This window comes from Schistocerca gregaria, chromosome 1 (genome assembly GCF_023897955.1).
Source record: "Schistocerca gregaria isolate iqSchGreg1 chromosome 1, iqSchGreg1.2, whole genome shotgun sequence".
Lineage (NCBI taxonomy): Eukaryota > Metazoa > Arthropoda > Insecta > Orthoptera > Acrididae > Schistocerca > Schistocerca gregaria.
Genome location: NC_064920.1, coordinates 1,209,440,114 through 1,209,459,861, shown reverse-complemented (window position 1 = coordinate 1,209,459,861; position 19,748 = coordinate 1,209,440,114). Strand labels below are relative to the sequence as shown.

Genomic DNA, 19,748 nt, shown 5'->3' with positions numbered 1-19,748 from the left:
TGTGCCACCGAAAAACGGCGATTGCGTGTGTTGGGAGGAGAGGCGAAGCCTTCTTCTGCTGTGCGGCTACAGTATAAGGACGCCAACGGCCATACCATGTTGAATACACCGGTTCTCGTCCGATCACCGAAGTTAAGCAACATCGGGCCCGGTTAGTACTTGGATGGGTGACCGCCTGGGAACACCGGGTGCTGTTGGCTCCCTATCATTTTTTCCTTTTTACGTCGCTACACCGGTCAGCCCTCTTTTCATACTAACTCTCAGGTGTGACAAAGATGCTTCCTCAAGCATTTTAAACGACTGTATTAAACGTAACATATGAAACTACAGTAATAAATTAAGTTTGAGCAAGAATGCGCGAAGGAAGAGTGCTAGAACACCTTGAAAGTAACGAAACACTGCGAATCGACAGATGTGCTCTTCAAGTGCGTCAGAGCCTACTCTTTTGTAGGAGCGTTTAATTCCAGAAACTAACTAAATAAATAAATAAATAAATAAACAAAAAACTAAAAAATCAACTGTTCTCGCCCGATCACCGACGATAAGCAACAACGTTAGTATTCGGGTCCATGACCGCCTGGGAACTCTGGCTGTCTTCATTTTTTGCTTCTTTTCGCTACCCCTGCCAGCCCTCTTTTCCAAAGTGTCTCTAGAAACACCAAGAGTATGAAGCGACAGGAACGTTCTGAAATACGCCAGTTCTTATAGTTTTGTAGCAGTGTTCAACTGCAAATTTGTGAACAAAAATTTATCTTTCGCCGATGGAAGAGATGGATGCTTTGTCGAATCGCCTGTCTTGTGTCCGTGTTTTCGCACCTTTCCACGGCACGGCCGCTGCTCTAGTAGCACCGAACGGCCGCACACGGCGCCTCGGACACGCCGGCGCCAGTCTCGCAGATGTTTCTCGTGCTTGTGCTGTCATATGGACCACGACCCGAGCGGCAGTCGAGCAAAGTCGGGACAAGTCGGGACGGAAGGGGGAGGGGACAGGCGAGAATGCACCGCGCTAATTACGCAAATATCTGGAATCGCGGCGTGTGTCGGGCAGGTGAGAAAGCTTCCGTCGGTCCAGCAGGACACTGCCACACCCCGCGCAGTCCCCCCGCCGCCCGGCCGCGCGCAAGCCCTGCGCCGGATAACAAGAACAAGGTGCGTCTGCCGCGAGTGTCGGAGGCCGCACGCACCAAACGAATGACAGGCGGTGCAACGAGCAGCTGTGTTGTGCGTCCGACGCACGTGGCGGCGCGCCGCACTGCGCGTCGCTCTCGAGGTGGAAGGACGTGCTTTGCGTCAAATGTGCCACCGAAAAACGGCGATTGCGTGTGTTGGGAGGAGAGGCGAAGCCTTCTTCTGCTGTGCGGCTACAGTATAAGGACGCCAACGGCCATACCATGTTGAATACACCGGTTCTCGTCCGATCACCGAAGTTAAGCAACATCGGGCCCGGTTAGTACTTGGATGGGTGACCGCCTGGGAACACCGGGTGCTGTTGGCTCCCTATCATTTTTTCCTTTTTACGTCGCTACACCGGTCAGCCCTCTTTTCATACTAACTCTCAGGTGTGACAAAGATGCTTCCTCAAGCATTTTAAACGACTGTATTAAACGTAACATATGAAACTACAGTAATAAATTAAGTTTGAGCAAGAATGCGCGAAGGAAGAGTGCTAGAACACCTTGAAAGTAACGAAACACTGCGAATCGACAGATGTGCTCTTCAAGTGCGTCAGAGCCTACTCTTTTGTAGGAGCGTTTAATTCCAGAAACTAACTAAATAAATAAATAAATAAATAAACAAAAAACTAAAAAATCAACTGTTCTCGCCCGATCACCGACGATAAGCAACAACGTTAGTATTCGGGTCCATGACCGCCTGGGAACTCTGGCTGTCTTCATTTTTTGCTTCTTTTCGCTACCCCTGCCAGCCCTCTTTTCCAAAGTGTCTCTAGAAACACCAAGAGTATGAAGCGACAGGAACGTTCTGAAATACGCCAGTTCTTATAGTTTTGTAGCAGTGTTCAACTGCAAATTTGTGAACAAAAATTTATCTTTCGCCGATGGAAGAGATGGATGCTTTGTCGAATCGCCTGTCTTGTGTCCGTGTTTTCGCACCTTTCCACGGCACGGCCGCTGCTCTAGTAGCACCGAACGGCCGCACACGGCGCCTCGGACACGCCGGCGCCAGTCTCGCAGATGTTTCTCGTGCTTGTGCTGTCATATGGACCACGACCCGAGCGGCAGCGAGCGGCAGTCGAGCAAAGTCGGGACAAGTCGGGACGGAAGGGGGAGGGGACAGGCGAGAATGCACCGCGCTAATTACGCAAATATCTGGAATCGCGGCGTGTGTCGGGCAGGTGAGAAAGCTTCCGTCGGTCCAGCAGGACACTGCCACACCCCGCGCAGTCCCCCCGCCGCCCGGCCGCGCGCAAGCCCTGCGCCGGATAACAAGAACAAGGTGCGTCTGCCGCGAGTGTCGGAGGCCGCACGCACCAAACGAATGACAGGCGGTGCAACGAGCAGCTGTGTTGTGCGTCCGACCCACGTGGCGGCGCGCCGCACTGCGCGTCGCTCTCGAGGTGGAAGGACGTGCTTTGCGTCAAATGTGCCACCGAAAAACGGCGATTGCGTGTGTTGGGAGGAGAGGCGAAGCCTTCTTCTGCTGTGCGGCTACAGTATAAGGACGCCAACGGCCATACCATGTTGAATACACCGGTTCTCGTCCGATCACCGAAGTTAAGCAACATCGGGCCCGGTTAGTACTTGGATGGGTGACCGCCTGGGAACACCGGGTGCTGTTGGCTCCCTCTCATTTTTTCCTTTTTACGTCGCTACACCGGTCAGCCCTCTTTTCATACTAACTCTCAGGTGTGACAAAGATGCTTCCTCAAGCATTTTAAACGACTGTATTAAACGTAACATATGAAACTACAGTAATAAATTAAGTTTGAGCAAGAATGCGCGAAGGAAGAGTGCTAGAACACCTTGAAAGTAACGAAACACTGCGAATCGACAGATGTGCTCTTCAAGTGCGTCAGAGCCTACTGTTTTGTAGGAGCGTTTAATTCCAAAAACTAACTAAATAAATAAATAAACAAAAAACTAAAAAATCAACTGTTCTCGCCCGATCACCGACGATAAGCAACAACGTTAGTATTCGGGTCCATGACCGCCTGGGAACTCTGGCTGTCTTCATTTTTTGCTTCTTTTCGCTACCCCTGCCAGCCCTCTTTTCCAAAGTGTCTCTAGAAACACCAAGAGTATGAAGCGACAGGAACGTTCTGAAATACGCCAGTTCTTATAGTTTTGTAGCAGTGTTCAACTGCAAATTTGTGAACAAAAATTTATCTTTCGCCGATGGAAGAGATGGATGCTTTGTCGAATCGCCTGTCTTGTGTCCGTGTTTTCGCACCTTTCCACGGCACGGCCGCTGCTCTAGTAGCACCGAACGGCCGCACACGGCGCCTCGGACACGCCGGCGCCAGTCTCGCAGATGTTTCTCGTGCTTGTGCTGTCATATGGACCACGACCCGAGCGGCAGCGAGCGGCAGTCGAGCAAAGTCGGGACAAGTCGGGACGGAAGGGGGAGGGGACAGGCGAGAATGCACCGCGCTAATTACGCAAATATCTGGAATCGCGGCGTGTGTCGGGCAGGTGAGAAAGCTTCCGTCGGTCCAGCAGGACACTGCCACACCCCGCGCAGTCCCCCCGCCGCCCGGCCGCGCGCAAGCCCTGCGCCGGATAACAAGAACAAGGTGCGTCTGCCGCGAGTGTCGGAGGCCGCACGCACCAAACGAATGACAGGCGGTGCAACGAGCAGCTGTGTTGTGCGTCCGACGCACGTGGCGGCGCGCCGCACTGCGCGTCGCTCTCGAGGTGGAAGGACGTGCTTTGCGTCAAATGTGCCACCGAAAAACGGCGATTGCGTGTGTTGGGAGGAGAGGCGAAGCCTTCTTCTGCTGTGCGGCTACAGTATAAGGACGCCAACGGCCATACCATGTTGAATACACCGGTTCTCGTCCGATCACCGAAGTTAAGCAACATCGGGCCCGGTTAGTACTTGGATGGGTGACCGCCTGGGAACACCGGGTGCTGTTGGCTCCCTATCATTTTTTCCTTTTTACGTCGCTACACCGGTCAGCCCTCTTTTCATACTAACTCTCAGGTGTGACAAAGATGCTTCCTCAAGCATTTTAAACGACTGTATTAAACGTAACATATGAAACTACAGTAATAAATTAAGTTTGAGCAAGAATGCGCGAAGGAAGAGTGCTAGAACACCTTGAAAGTAACGAAACACTGCGAATCGACAGATGTGCTCTTCAAGTGCGTCAGAGCCTACTCTTTTGTAGGAGCGTTTAATTCCAGAAACTAACTAAATAAATAAATAAATAAATAAACAAAAAACTAAAAAATCAACTGTTCTCGCCCGATCACCGACGATAAGCAACAACGTTAGTATTCGGGTCCATGACCGCCTGGGAACTCTGGCTGTCTTCATTTTTTGCTTCTTTTCGCTACCCCTGCCAGCCCTCTTTTCCAAAGTGTCTCTAGAAACACCAAGAGTATGAAGCGACAGGAACGTTCTGAAATACGCCAGTTCTTATAGTTTTGTAGCAGTGTTCAACTGCAAATTTGTGAACAAAAATTTATCTTTCGCCGATGGAAGAGATGGATGCTTTGTCGAATCGCCTGTCTTGTGTCCGTGTTTTCGCACCTTTCCACGGCACGGCCGCTGCTCTAGTAGCACCGAACGGCCGCACACGGCGCCTCGGACACGCCGGCGCCAGTCTCGCAGATGTTTCTCGTGCTTGTGCTGTCATATGGACCACGACCCGAGCGGCAGCGAGCGGCAGTCGAGCAAAGTCGGGACAAGTCGGGACAAGTCGGGACAAGTCGGGACAAGTCGGGACAAGTCGGGACAAGTCGGGACAAGTCGGGACAAGTCGGGACAAGTCGGGACAAGTCGGGACAAGTCGGGACAAGTCGGGACAAGTCGGGACAAGTCGGGACAAGTCGGGACAAGTCGGGACAAGTCGGGACAAGTCGGGACAAGTCGGGACAAGTCGGGACAAGTCGGGACGGAAGGGGGAGGGGACAGGCGAGAATGCACCGCGCTAATTACGCAAATATCTGGAATCGCGGCGTGTGTCGGGCAGGTGAGAAAGCTTCCGTCGGTCCAGCAGGACACTGCCACACCCCGCGCAGTCCCCCCGCCGCCCGGCCGCGCGCAAGCCCTGCGCCGGATAACAAGAACAAGGTGCGTCTGCCGCGAGTGTCGGAGGCCGCACGCACCAAACGAATGACAGGCGGTGCAACGAGCAGCTGTGTTGTGCGTCCGACGCACGTGGCGGCGCGCCGCACTGCGCGTCGCTCTCGAGGTGGAAGGACGTGCTTTGCGTCAAATGTGCCACCGAAAAACGGCGATTGCGTGTGTTGGGAGGAGAGGCGAAGCCTTCTTCTGCTGTGCGGCTACAGTATAAGGACGCCAACGGCCATACCATGTTGAATACACCGGTTCTCGTCCGATCACCGAAGTTAAGCAACATCGGGCCCGGTTAGTACTTGGATGGGTGACCGCCTGGGAACACCGGGTGCTGTTGGCTCCCTATCATTTTTTCCTTTTTACGTCGCTACACCGGTCAGCCCTCTTTTCATACTAACTCTCAGGTGTGACAAAGATGCTTCCTCAAGCATTTTAAACGACTGTATTAAACGTAACATATGAAACTACAGTAATAAATTAAGTTTGAGCAAGAATGCGCGAAGGAAGAGTGCTAGAACACCTTGAAAGTAACGAAACACTGCGAATCGACAGATGTGCTCTTCAAGTGCGTCAGAGCCTACTCTTTTGTAGGAGCGTTTAATTCCAGAAACTAACTAAATAAATAAATAAATAAATAAATAAACAAAAAACTAAAAAATCAACTGTTCTCGCCCGATCACCGACGATAAGCAACAACGTTAGTATTCGGGTCCATGACCGCCTGGGAACTCTGGCTGTCTTCATTTTTTGCTTCTTTTCGCTACCCCTGCCAGCCCTCTTTTCCAAAGTGTCTCTAGAAACACCAAGAGTATGAAGCGACAGGAACGTTCTGAAATACGCCAGTTCTTATAGTTTTGTAGCAGTGTTCAACTGCAAATTTGTGAACAAAAATTTATCTTTTGCCGATGGAAGAGATGGATGCTTTGTCGAATCGCCTGTCTTGTGTCCGTGTTTTCGCACCTTTCCACGGCACGGCCGCTGCTCTAGTAGCACCGAACGGCCGCACACGGCGCCTCGGACACGCCGGCGCCAGTCTCGCAGATGTTTCTCGTGCTTGTGCTGTCATATGGACCACGACCCGAGCGGCAGCGAGCGGCAGTCGAGCAAAGTCGGGACAAGTCGGGACGGAAGGGGGAGGGGACAGGCGAGAATGCACCGCGCTAATTACGCAAATATCTGGAATCGCGGCGTGTGTCGGGCAGGTGAGAAAGCTTCCGTCGGTCCAGCAGGACACTGCCACACCCCGCGCAGTCCCCCCGCCGCCCGGCCGCGCGCAAGCCCTGCGCCGGATAACAAGAACAAGGTGCGTCTGCCGCGAGTGTCGGAGGCCGCACGCACCAAACGAATGACAGGCGGTGCAACGAGCAGCTGTGTTGTGCGTCCGACCCACGTGGCGGCGCGCCGCACTGCGCGTCGCTCTCGAGGTGGAAGGACGTGCTTTGCGTCAAATGTGCCACCGAAAAACGGCGATTGCGTGTGTTGGGAGGAGAGGCGAAGCCTTCTTCTGCTGTGCGGCTACAGTATAAGGACGCCAACGGCCATACCATGTTGAATACACCGGTTCTCGTCCGATCACCGAAGTTAAGCAACATCGGGCCCGGTTAGTACTTGGATGGGTGACCGCCTGGGAACACCGGGTGCTGTTGGCTCCCTATCATTTTTTCCTTTTTACGTCGCTACACCGGTCAGCCCTCTTTTCATACTAACTCTCAGGTGTGACAAAGATGCTTCCTCAAGCATTTTAAACGACTGTATTAAACGTAACATATGAAACTACAGTAATAAATTAAGTTTGAGCAAGAATGCGCGAAGGAAGAGTGCTAGAACACCTTGAAAGTAACGAAACACTGCGAATCGACAGATGTGCTCTTCAAGTGCGTCAGAGCCTACTCTTTTGTAGGAGCGTTTAATTCCAGAAACTAACTAAATAAATAAATAAATAAATAAACAAAAAACTAAAAAATCAACTGTTCTCGCCCGATCACCGACGATAAGCAACAACGTTAGTATTCGGGTCCATGACCGCCTGGGAACTCTGGCTGTCTTCATTTTTTGCTTCTTTTCGCTACCCCTGCCAGCCCTCTTTTCCAAAGTGTCTCTAGAAACACCAAGAGTATGAAGCGACAGGAACGTTCTGAAATACGCCAGTTCTTATAGTTTTGTAACAGTGTTCAACTGCAAATTTGTGAACAAAAATTTATCTTTCGCCGATGGAAGAGATGGATGCTTTGTCGAATCGCCTGTCTTGTGTCCGTGTTTTCGCACCTTTCCACGGCACGGCCGCTGCTCTAGTAGCACCGAACGGCCGCACACGGCGCCTCGGACACGCCGGCGCCAGTCTCGCAGATGTTTCTCGTGCTTGTGCTGTCATATGGACCACGACCCGAGCGGCAGCGAGCGGCAGTCGAGCAAAGTCGGGACAAGTCGGGACAAGTCGGGACAAGTCGGGACAAGTCGGGACAAGTCGGGACAAGTCGGGACAAGTCGGGACAAGTCGGGACAAGTCGGGACAAGTCGGGACAAGTCGGGACAAGTCGGGACAAGTCGGGACAAGTCGGGACAAGTCGGGACAAGTCGGGACAAGTCGGGACAAGTCGGGACAAGTCGGGACAAGTCGGGACAAGTCGGGACAAGTCGGGACAAGTCGGGACAAGTCGGGACAAGTCGGGACAAGTCGGGACAAGTCGGGACAAGTCGGGACAAGTCGGGACAAGTCGGGACAAGTCGGGACAAGTCGGGACAAGTCGGGACAAGTCGGGACAAGTCGGGACAAGTCGGGACAAGTCGGGACAAGTCGGGACAAGTCGGGACAAGTCGGGACAAGTCGGGACAAGTCGGGACAAGTCGGGACAAGTCGGGACAAGTCGGGACAAGTCGGGACAAGTCGGGACAAGTCGGGACAAGTCGGGACAAGTCGGGACAAGTCGGGACAAGTCGGGACAAGTCGGGACAAGTCGGGACAAGTCGGGACAAGTCGGGACAAGTCGGGACAAGTCGGGACAAGTCGGGACAAGTCGGGACAAGTCGGGACAAGTCGGGACAAGTCGGGACAAGTCGGGACAAGTCGGGACAAGTCGGGACAAGTCGGGACAAGTCGGGACAAGTCGGGACAAGTCGGGACAAGTCGGGACAAGTCGGGACAAGTCGGGACAAGTCGGGACAAGTCGGGACAAGTCGGGACAAGTCGGGACAAGTCGGGACAAGTCGGGACAAGTCGGGACAAGTCGGGACAAGTCGGGACGGAAGGGGGAGGGGACAGGCGAGAATGCACCGCGCTAATTACGCAAATATCTGGAATCGCGGCGTGTGTCGGGCAGGTGAGAAAGCTTCCGTCGGTCCAGCAGGACACTGCCACACCCCGCGCAGTCCCCCCGCCGCCCGGCCGCGCGCAAGCCCTGCGCCGGATAACAAGAACAAGGTGCGTCTGCCGCGAGTGTCGGAGGCCGCACGCACCAAACGAATGACAGGCGGTGCAACGAGCAGCTGTGTTGTGCGTCCGACGCACGTGGCGGCGCGCCGCACTGCGCGTCGCTCTCGAGGTGGAAGGACGTGCTTTGCGTCAAATGTGCCACCGAAAAACGGCGATTGCGTGTGTTGGGAGGAGAGGCGAAGCCTTCTTCTGCTGTGCGGCTACAGTATAAGGACGCCAACGGCCATACCATGTTGAATACACCGGTTCTCGTCCGATCACCGAAGTTAAGCAACATCGGGCCCGGTTAGTACTTGGATGGGTGACCGCCTGGGAACACCGGGTGCTGTTGGCTCCCTATCATTTTTTCCTTTTTACGTCGCTACACCGGTCAGCCCTCTTTTCATACTAACTCTCAGGTGTGACAAAGATGCTTCCTCAAGCATTTTAAACGACTGTATTAAACGTAACATATGAAACTACAGTAATAAATTAAGTTTGAGCAAGAATGCGCGAAGGAAGAGTGCTAGAACACCTTGAAAGTAACGAAACACTGCGAATCGACAGATGTGCTCTTCAAGTGCGTCAGAGCCTACTCTTTTGTAGGAGCGTTTAATTCCAGAAACTAACTAAATAAATAAATAAATAAATAAACAAAAAACTAAAAAATCAACTGTTCTCGCCCGATCACCGACGATAAGCAACAACGTTAGTATTCGGGTCCATGACCGCCTGGGAACTCTGGCTGTCTTCATTTTTTGCTTCTTTTCGCTACCCCTGCCAGCCCTCTTTTCCAAAGTGTCTCTAGAAACACCAAGAGTATGAAGCGACAGGAACGTTCTGAAATACGCCAGTTCTTATAGTTTTGTAGCAGTGTTCAACTGCAAATTTGTGAACAAAAATTTATCTTTCGCCGATGGAAGAGATGGATGCTTTGTCGAATCGCCTGTCTTGTGTCCGTGTTTTCGCACCTTTCCACGGCACGGCCGCTGCTCTAGTAGCACCGAACGGCCGCACACGGCGCCTCGGACACGCCGGCGCCAGTCTCGCAGATGTTTCTCGTGCTTGTGCTGTCATATGGACCACGACCCGAGCGGCAGCGAGCGGCAGTCGAGCAAAGTCGGGACAAGTCGGGACGGAAGGGGGAGGGGACAGGCGAGAATGCACCGCGCTAATTACGCAAATATCTGGAATCGCGGCGTGTGTCGGGCAGGTGAGAAAGCTTCCGTCGGTCCAGCAGGACACTGCCACACCCCGCGCAGTCCCCCCGCCGCCCGGCCGCGCGCAAGCCCTGCGCCGGATAACAAGAACAAGGTGCGTCTGCCGCGAGTGTCGGAGGCCGCACGCACCAAACGAATGACAGGCGGTGCAACGAGCAGCTGTGTTGTGCGTCCGACGCACGTGGCGGCGCGCCGCACTGCGCGTCGCTCTCGAGGTGGAAGGACGTGCTTTGCGTCAAATGTGCCACCGAAAAACGGCGATTGCGTGTGTTGGGAGGAGAGGCGAAGCCTTCTTCTGCTGTGCGGCTACAGTATAAGGACGCCAACGGCCATACCATGTTGAATACACCGGTTCTCGTCCGATCACCGAAGTTAAGCAACATCGGGCCCGGTTAGTACTTGGATGGGTGACCGCCTGGGAACACCGGGTGCTGTTGGCTCCCTATCATTTTTTCCTTTTTACGTCGCTACACCGGTCAGCCCTCTTTTCATACTAACTCTCAGGTGTGACAAAGATGCTTCCTCAAGCATTTTAAACGACTGTATTAAACGTAACATATGAAACTACAGTAATAAATTAAGTTTGAGCAAGAATGCGCGAAGGAAGAGTGCTAGAACACCTTGAAAGTAACGAAACACTGCGAATCGACAGATGTGCTCTTCAAGTGCGTCAGAGCCTACTCTTTTGTAGGAGCGTTTAATTCCAGAAACTAACTAAATAAATAAATAAATAAATAAACAAAAAACTAAAAAATCAACTGTTCTCGCCCGATCACCGACGATAAGCAACAACGTTAGTATTCGGGTCCATGACCGCCTGGGAACTCTGGCTGTCTTCATTTTTTGCTTCTTTTCGCTACCCCTGCCAGCCCTCTTTTCCAAAGTGTCTCTAGAAACACCAAGAGTATGAAGCGACAGGAACGTTCTGAAATACGCCAGTTCTTATAGTTTTGTAGCAGTGTTCAACTGCAAATTTGTGAACAAAAATTTATCTTTCGCCGATGGAAGAGATGGATGCTTTGTCGAATCGCCTGTCTTGTGTCCGTGTTTTCGCACCTTTCCACGGCACGGCCGCTGCTCTAGTAGCACCGAACGGCCGCACACGGCGCCTCGGACACGCCGGCGCCAGTCTCGCAGATGTTTCTCGTGCTTGTGCTGTCATATGGACCACGACCCGAGCGGCAGCGAGCGGCAGTCGAGCAAAGTCGGGACAAGTCGGGACGGAAGGGGGAGGGGACAGGCGAGAATGCACCGCGCTAATTACGCAAATATCTGGAATCGCGGCGTGTGTCGGGCAGGTGAGAAAGCTTCCGTCGGTCCAGCAGGACACTGCCACACCCCGCGCAGTCCCCCCGCCGCCCGGCCGCGCGCAAGCCCTGCGCCGGATAACAAGAACAAGGTGCGTCTGCCGCGAGTGTCGGAGGCCGCACGCACCAAACGAATGACAGGCGGTGCAACGAGCAGCTGTGTTGTGCGTCCGACGCACGTGGCGGCGCGCCGCACTGCGCGTCGCTCTCGAGGTGGAAGGACGTGCTTTGCGTCAAATGTGCCACCGAAAAACGGCGATTGCGTGTGTTGGGAGGAGAGGCGAAGCCTTCTTCTGCTGTGCGGCTACAGTATAAGGACGCCAACGGCCATACCATGTTGAATACACCGGTTCTCGTCCGATCACCGAAGTTAAGCAACATCGGGCCCGGTTAGTACTTGGATGGGTGACCGCCTGGGAACACCGGGTGCTGTTGGCTCCCTATCATTTTTTCCTTTTTACGTCGCTACACCGGTCAGCCCTCTTTTCATACTAACTCTCAGGTGTGACAAAGATGCTTCCTCAAGCATTTTAAACGACTGTATTAAACGTAACATATGAAACTACAGTAATAAATTAAGTTTGAGCAAGAATGCGCGAAGGAAGAGTGCTAGAACACCTTGAAAGTAACGAAACACTGCGAATCGACAGATGTGCTCTTCAAGTGCGTCAGAGCCTACTCTTTTGTAGGAGCGTTTAATTCCAGAAACTAACTAAATAAATAAATAAATAAATAAACAAAAAACTAAAAAATCAACTGTTCTCGCCCGATCACCGACGATAAGCAACAACGTTAGTATTCGGGTCCATGACCGCCTGGGAACTCTGGCTGTCTTCATTTTTTGCTTCTTTTCGCTACCCCTGCCAGCCCTCTTTTCCAAAGTGTCTCTAGAAACACCAAGAGTATGAAGCGACAGGAACGTTCTGAAATACGCCAGTTCTTATAGTTTTGTAGCAGTGTTCAACTGCAAATTTGTGAACAAAAATTTATCTTTCGCCGATGGAAGAGATGGATGCTTTGTCGAATCGCCTGTCTTGTGTCCGTGTTTTCGCACCTTTCCACGGCACGGCCGCTGCTCTAGTAGCACCGAACGGCCGCACACGGCGCCTCGGACACGCCGGCGCCAGTCTCGCAGATGTTTCTCGTGCTTGTGCTGTCATATGGACCACGACCCGAGCGGCAGTCGAGCAAAGTCGGGACAAGTCGGGACGGAAGGGGGAGGGGACAGGCGAGAATGCACCGCGCTAATTACGCAAATATCTGGAATCGCGGCGTGTGTCGGGCAGGTGAGAAAGCTTCCGTCGGTCCAGCAGGACACTGCCACACCCCGCGCAGTCCCCCCGCCGCCCGGCCGCGCGCAAGCCCTGCGCCGGATAACAAGAACAAGGTGCGTCTGCCGCGAGTGTCGGAGGCCGCACGCACCAAACGAATGACAGGCGGTGCAACGAGCAGCTGTGTTGTGCGTCCGACCCACGTGGCGGCGCGCCGCACTGCGCGTCGCTCTCGAGGTGGAAGGACGTGCTTTGCGTCAAATGTGCCACCGAAAAACGGCGATTGCGTGTGTTGGGAGGAGAGGCGAAGCCTTCTTCTGCTGTGCGGCTACAGTATAAGGACGCCAACGGCCATACCATGTTGAATACACCGGTTCTCGTCCGATCACCGAAGTTAAGCAACATCGGGCCCGGTTAGTACTTGGCTGGCTGCCCGCCTGTGAACACGTGTGCCGCTGTGCTATTGTGCGTCCCAGGTAGGCGAGGATTACCGGCCGCCGAGCCGTCGCCGCCCGACATCCTACCGCGCCGCGCCCGCCGCCTGCCGGCTCCCGCGCCGCGCCAGCCGTAGCCGTTTCAACGATTTGGTGAGTGCCCTACGAAAATGACAACGTTCAACCGCTCAAGTACGACCATTCAGTGCGCGTTTGATCGAGAACACGAACGGCCGTCCTCTTTCGATATAGAGGAATGGATGTTCCACGAACTTAAAATTCAGGAGGACGAATTAGACGGGCTGCAGCTGGATTTCACGCTGCTCAGCCTTTTTCTGAAGCTGAAAACGGACGTGAGATGCGAGACGCTCGTGAACGTAAGCGGAGGTGTTAGGAAGTTTAAACACCGTGATGGCCGCGTCAGCGATGTAAAAATCACGTACGCCGGACACGGCGTGAGAAACATTAAAGTGTACAACCTCCCCTTCGAGGTGCCAAATGAGGAAGTTGCACGCTACTTCAAGATGTATGGTGAAGTTCTCTCTGTAACGAGAGACTTCTGGGGTGCCGGGCACCGGTATAAAGTAGACTCTGGTGTTAGGTCCGTCAGGATGGTCCTAAGAAAACACGTGCCGTCTTTTATTGTGATAGGGGGACACAGAGGTGTTGTCCAATATAGCGGACAACCACCGACGTGCTCCATTTGCAGCTCCACGGAGCACATGAGGAACAGCTGCCCGAGGAACAAAAGAGTGGCTCAGCTGCCGCGTGAAAACGCGGACAACGCTACGGAGCAGGCGGCGAGCTACGCCGGAATTTTGTCGGGCCAGAGCCCGCGCGCCAACGACGAGCCTGCCGTAGCGGAAGCGGCGCCAGCCGTGGCCGAACAGCCGGCAACACCGGCCCCAGCAGCGGCCGCCGCGGCCAGCGCAGGGGAGAAGCGGCACCTGAGCTCCGACTCGGACAACGAGACCTCAATGGAGGCCGAGCCGGCGGCCGCCCCCTCCCCCGCCGCCCGGCGGGTGAAGGTGACGCGCGCCGCCGCCGCCCAGCCGCCAGCTGAGGCTGTCATTCACGGCAGCCAGCAGGCCGAGCCCAGCGCTGAGACCACGCCCTCCTCGTACACCGAGGCGCGAGAGATCGCCATCAAGAAGCAGGTGACGAAACTCGCCCGCATCTTGAAGGTGTCCGACGACGAACCAAAGGAGTCGAACGAGCAGCCGCAACCGGCGTCCAAAGCCAAAAGGCGCCGCAACAGGCGGCGAAGCCGCAGCAGCAGCTCTAACGAAGAGAGGATGGAAACCTCAGACGGGGAAGCGTCTGACATACCGTCCGCAAATGCAGGGAATCAAGTCTCCGAACCGGAGGACGTAGTTCTCCGGCCGGACCGCCCACAGCAAGCACAACTCCCGCCTCCACACAGCGCTTAAATGCAGACACGCTCGTGCTATAACGTCATCACGTGCAACGTAAATAGGATGAATTCGGTTGTCAAGATAGAAGCCCTCACGGAGTTCCTGCAGCACCGAGCTGCTGATGTAGCAATGCTACAAGAAGTAGTAACAACCGACATAGAAGAAATACCGGGATTCGACGTCTTTTCGAACATAGACGCAGAAACGAGGACTGGCACGGCGATAATGGTGAGAAATGGGATCGACGTGGAGAACATCAAGACCCTGACTGACGGCCGCGGAATAGCGGTCCAAGTAGCCGACACATATTTCGTGAACATCTACGCGCCGTCAGGCACAGAAAACAAACGAGCTAGAAGCCAGTTCTTTAACGAAGACGTCTGTGGACTCCTCCCACACAACAACGTCAACGTTGTGTTGGGAGGCGACTTTAACTGCGTGACTGCTCGAGAAGACCAAGTCCCGGTACCAAATCTGTGCACGGAGCTGCAGGAACTCGTAAGAAAGCTAAAGCTAGACGACTCCTGGCGCATACTACAGCCAAACACAACCGAATTCACTTATTACCACAACCGCGGAAGAAGCAGGCTCGACAGGATTTACGTGACCAGAGATTTGGCCGCCTCTGTATCGCATGTGGAAGTCTGCCCTGTGATCTTCTCCGACCACTGTGCCTACACATGCAAGCTCCAGCTGTCAACGAGGAAAATCTCAGGAGGGAGATCAGTGTGGAAGCTTAACACACAACACCTAAGTGACGCCAAATTACATCAGGAGATTGCGCACACCATACAAGAAAGTTTACGGACGCGACAGCAGTATCCATCCACCACACAATGGTGGGTTGAACATTGTAAACCGCAAATAAGGAGGACACTGATTAGGCACAGTGCGGAGAGGGCATTCTGGAGGAAGAGCACTGCAGACTTTTACGCGCAGTGTCTCAAGGACGCGCTCAACTTTCCTTCAGACGACGACCTGCTTCTCACGCGAGTTAGAGCAATAAAGGCGCGCCTACTGAACATCAAGCGTCAACAGATGAAAGGCGTCGTCGTCCGCAGCCAGGCACACGGCGCCACTGAAGACGAACCTGCCACACTGCACCACCTGCACAGGGAGAGGGAGAGGGCTCATAGCAGAACAATCAGGGAGCTCAGCGACGCAACAGGCCGCAAGATAACAACTAAATGGGACATGATGCGTCACATAGAAGAGCATTTCTCCGACCTCTTCAAGGGAGATGTTCCAGACGACGCAGAAACTGCCAAAATCTTAGAGGAAACGCGCAGACAGCTGAACAACACCGACCGCGCTTTGTTGACTGAGGCCGCGACAGAGGACGAAGTCAGAGGTGTTCTCAAAACTTGCGCCAGCGGCAAGGCTCCAGGAGCGGACGGAATACCGTCCGAATTCTACACCACCTGCTGGGACAAAGTAGGTGGAATTATGACGGAAATCGTCAATGAAATATTAAACGGAGAAGAAATACCACCCCCGTTCCTGGAAGGGTCCATTACCCTGATTCCAAAAACAAAAGCGCCTAAAACAGTAGCAGACTACCGACCAATAACCCTTTTAAACGCGGACTACAAGCTAACAGCAAAATGCGTCGCTGAAAACATGAAGCTCGCCCTGAAGAAAGCCATCAGCCCGTGGCAGACATGTGCAGTGTTAGGCAGAAACATCTTTGACGCCGTATGCACGTACAGAGACGTTATAGCACACGCCGCATCCAACAGAGCGACTGCAGCCATCATTTCTGTAGACTTCCAAAAAGCCTTCGACAGGATCGGTCACCGGTACCTACTGAAGACTTTGACGAGACTAGGTTTTGGCCCCAAATTCGCCCAAGTCATCGAAAACATGTTGACAAATGCCACATCACGAGTAACGATAAACGGCTGGATATCTGCGCCGATAAAACTGGGGAAATCTGTGAGGCAAGGGTGTCCACTGTCGATGGCACTATTCACAGTAGCCCTCGACCCAGTCCTCAGAAAGCTCGCCGCCACCATCAACGGCTACAAGTTACAGGACGTTAAAGTGACGTGTATGGCATATGCCGATGACTTGAGCATTTTTGTGGATGGAAAGGAAGATATTGACAGTGTCCTCCCAATAATTGAATCCTTTGGAAAGGCATCTGGGGCGAAAACCAACCCAAACAAAACAGTGCTGCTCCCCGTAGGAAACGGGAAACTGAGAGAAGCCAGACCATGGTACCAGGTGACCGACAAATATAAGGTGCTAGGTGTCCAGCTGCAGGCCTGCCCACTGAAAATGGCCGCAGAAAACTGGCGGAACATCCTGAACACCACCAGAGGACTCGTCAGGACACACTCCAACAGACACCTAACGTTGGATCAAAAGACGCAGCTTATCAACGCAACGATCCTGGCGAAGGCATGGTACATGGCACAAGTCATAAACGTACCAATAGAAATAGGGAAGTCTATAAGAAGCGCTGTGTACTACCTACTGTGGAGGCGGGAAATATTTAAAGTGTCACAAGCCACCAGCACTCTTCCTAGAGAAGAAGGGGGGCTCGGTTTAATAGACGTCACAACGAAATGCGCGGCACTGTTGCTCCATAGAGCACTAAAAATGGAGGACAGAAGTGTAGACTGTACCACGTCGTCTCTACTGAAGGAACACAGACCAGACTCCGAGGAAGCGCCGGTAGACGTCAGTCGAATACCTTTTAAGATGCGCTACCTAAAACAAGTAATAATGGACAGCAGCTACATAACATCCACCCTAGCAGTCAAGGAGATGAGAACTGCAGGGAAAATCTACCGAGCGCTACGAGGTAAACAGGTCAGAAGCAAAACGGAGACGAATCTTCCAGGCCACGACTGGCCACAAGTCTGGAAGAATCTCTCCGTGAAAGCCATACCTCCAGAAGCTAGAGACACGTGGTACAAAGTCGTACACAAGACGATCCCCACAAACGAGCGCTTAGCACGTATCGGCATGCGTGAGTCTCCGAACTGTGAAGCGTGCAACCAAATAGACTCCCTGGAACACCGCTTCACATGCTGGAGAAGCCTGCAGATATGGGAGACGTGTAGAAGAATGGTGGCACACATGAATAGGGCGGACCACCGTAACATAGAAATCACGGCGCTCACCATCCCAGAGGCAAAAAGCTTCCCTCGGCCAAAGCGAGTCGCGACTATGTGGACAATTGCAATGACTGCGCATGCGATAATCGCTAAAAAGCAGACGGACACAGTACAGTTCCTCACAGATCTCTGGGAGGAACACAAAAGGGCCAGGCAGAAAAACAACTACCGGCAGACGTTCCAGAACTATCTGCAGATCGCGCTGGACGCCGCCTTCAAAGACGCCCTCCGTCCCCACACGCCGCGACCGATGCCGTCGCCGCCGACGCCGTCGCCGCGAACGCCGTCGCCGCCGACGCCGTCGCCGCGAACGCCGTCGCCGCCGACGCCGTCGCCGCGAACGCCGTCGCCGCCGACGCCGTCGCCGCCGACGCCGCCGACGCCGTCGCCGCCGACGCCGCCGACGCCGTCGCCGCCTCACCACGCTCTCCCATAGCCCCTTAAAACCCCACAGCTTGCTGACGCACGCACCCCCACATCCTCCAACGCCCTCAAAGAGCGTGTTTAGTGAGTGTGTGTTTTGAGTGACAAGTGGCAGTGCATCACCTGCATTCTCAAATGTGAAAAAGTGCGTTACAGCAATCATATCGTCACACAACTAGGGAAAGTGCTAAAATATTGGTGATCTCCAGCGTGTCCAAAAGGTGATATGTAAGTACTGCATAATTACACTATCACTCATTTTAATAATAGTGAAAACCATAAACAGCTGTGTCAAAATGCAAAAAGACGATTCGCAATGATTTATTACCATATATCTAATGTTTTCCTCTGATTTCTCTCTCTCGCTCTCTCTCTCTCTCTCTCTCTCTCTCTCTCTCTCTAAATACAATCAAACAACTCTCCCTAAAATAGCTATCCATATACATGCCTATAATTTTGTTTTCTTGAGTGTACCATAAAATATCTCTTAGTCAATAGGTCTAACCAAATTTAAAGGACGCTATCTCTAGGCGAAAACCAAATTAACCTCATTAAATGTCATTAAATATTCATTAAAAATACGGCTTTAATAAGTCCTAACAGAACTGGAGCTGGAAATAGACTAGAAAACAGACAAACATTAAAAACAAAAGGAAAACACCAAATTTGCTTAATAGAGAGAACTAAATTATAAAAAAAAATACAAAAAAAAAGACTATACGGAAAGGAAAGATGCGATTACTGTATGTGTAAACCTAAACGTGCCTTTTATCAAGCAATGTATTTTGTTTAATTTGTAAATAAAAGTTTATTACGTTACAAAAAAAAAAAAAAAAAAAGGTGCTGTTGGCTCCCTCTCATTTTTTCCTTTTTACGTCGCTACACCGGTCAGCCCTCTTTTCATACTAACTCTCAGGTGTGACAAAGATGCTTCCTCAAGCATTTTAAACGACTGTATTAAACGTAACATATGAAACTACAGTAATAAATTAAGTTTGAGCAAGAATGCGCGAAGGAAGAGTGCTAGAACACCTTGAAAGTAACGAAACACTGCGAATCGACAGATGTGCTCTTCAAGTGCGTCAGAGCCTACTGTTTTGTAGGAGCGTTTAATTCCAAAAACTAACTAAATAAATAAACAAAAAACTAAAAAATCAACTGTTCTCGCCCGATCACCGACGATAAGCAACAACGTTAGTATTCGGGTCCATGACCGCCTGGGAACTCTGGCTGTCTTCATTTTTTGCTTCTTTTCGCTACCCCTGCCAGCCCTCTTTTCCAAAGTGTCTCTAGAAACACCAAGAGTATGAAGCGACAGGAACGTTCTGAAATACGCCAGTTCTTATAGTTTTGTAGCAGTGTTCAACTGCAAATTTGTGAACAAAAATTTATCTTTCGCCGATGGAAGAGATGGATGCTTTGTCGAATCGCCTGTCTTGTGTCCGTGTTTTCGCACCTTTCCACGGCACGGCACGGCACGGCACGGCACGGCACGGCACGGCACGGCACGGCCGCTGCTCTAGTAGCACCGAACGGCCGCACACGGCGCCTCGGACACGCGCCCATCTCGCAGATGTTTCTCGTGCTTGTGCGGTCATATGGGCCACGACCCGCGCGGCACCCAGCGGCAGACGCATTCGGGCAGCGTATCCGCGCACATAGCGCGGAGCGGCGGAGCGGTTGCGGCTTTGTTTTACATCGCGGGGCGGCGCTCAGCGAGTGTTTCGAGGTCCACGTGTTCAAGTTTAATCAACGTGAGTACCATGTCGGCAATTACTAGGGCAAACACTGCACAGTTTGTGTTCGATAGAAATGCTTTGCGGCCCACCGCTTTTGAAATTCACGAATTTATATTTGAAGATTTGAAAATCCCGGAAGATCT

General features: G+C 52.6%; 9 non-coding genes and 1 pseudogene across 9 annotated transcripts; all 10 read left to right on the top strand.

Annotated features, from left to right (window-relative positions):
• The first annotated feature begins 81 nt into the window (after positions 1-81).
• Positions 82-200, top strand: LOC126287294 (5S ribosomal RNA). Its single transcript, XR_007551769.1, has one exon. It is a non-coding gene; the product is annotated as a 5S ribosomal RNA (ribosomal RNA).
• Positions 201-1,376: 1,176 nt separating this feature from the next.
• On the top strand, positions 1,377-1,495 carry LOC126287173 (5S ribosomal RNA). The gene has a single exon (XR_007551758.1). It is a non-coding gene; the product is annotated as a 5S ribosomal RNA (ribosomal RNA).
• A 1,186-nt stretch (positions 1,496-2,681) lies between these two features.
• LOC126287051 (5S ribosomal RNA) lies at positions 2,682-2,800 on the top strand. Its single transcript, XR_007551747.1, has one exon. It is a non-coding gene; the product is annotated as a 5S ribosomal RNA (ribosomal RNA).
• A 1,178-nt stretch (positions 2,801-3,978) lies between these two features.
• Positions 3,979-4,097, top strand: LOC126286929 (5S ribosomal RNA). Its single transcript, XR_007551736.1, has one exon. It is a non-coding gene; the product is annotated as a 5S ribosomal RNA (ribosomal RNA).
• A 1,386-nt stretch (positions 4,098-5,483) lies between these two features.
• LOC126286807 (5S ribosomal RNA) lies at positions 5,484-5,602 on the top strand. Its single transcript, XR_007551725.1, has one exon. It is a non-coding gene; the product is annotated as a 5S ribosomal RNA (ribosomal RNA).
• Positions 5,603-6,792: 1,190 nt separating this feature from the next.
• LOC126291555 (5S ribosomal RNA) lies at positions 6,793-6,911 on the top strand. Its single transcript, XR_007551812.1, has one exon. It is a non-coding gene; the product is annotated as a 5S ribosomal RNA (ribosomal RNA).
• A 1,996-nt stretch (positions 6,912-8,907) lies between these two features.
• LOC126290428 (5S ribosomal RNA) lies at positions 8,908-9,026 on the top strand. The gene has a single exon (XR_007551800.1). It is a non-coding gene; the product is annotated as a 5S ribosomal RNA (ribosomal RNA).
• A 1,186-nt stretch (positions 9,027-10,212) lies between these two features.
• LOC126289198 (5S ribosomal RNA) lies at positions 10,213-10,331 on the top strand. The gene has a single exon (XR_007551789.1). It is a non-coding gene; the product is annotated as a 5S ribosomal RNA (ribosomal RNA).
• Positions 10,332-11,517: 1,186 nt separating this feature from the next.
• Positions 11,518-11,636, top strand: LOC126287969 (5S ribosomal RNA). Its single transcript, XR_007551778.1, has one exon. It is a non-coding gene; the product is annotated as a 5S ribosomal RNA (ribosomal RNA).
• Positions 11,637-12,812: 1,176 nt separating this feature from the next.
• LOC126287360 (5S ribosomal RNA) lies at positions 12,813-12,930 on the top strand (annotated as a pseudogene).
• The last annotated feature ends 6,818 nt before the right edge of the window (positions 12,931-19,748 follow it).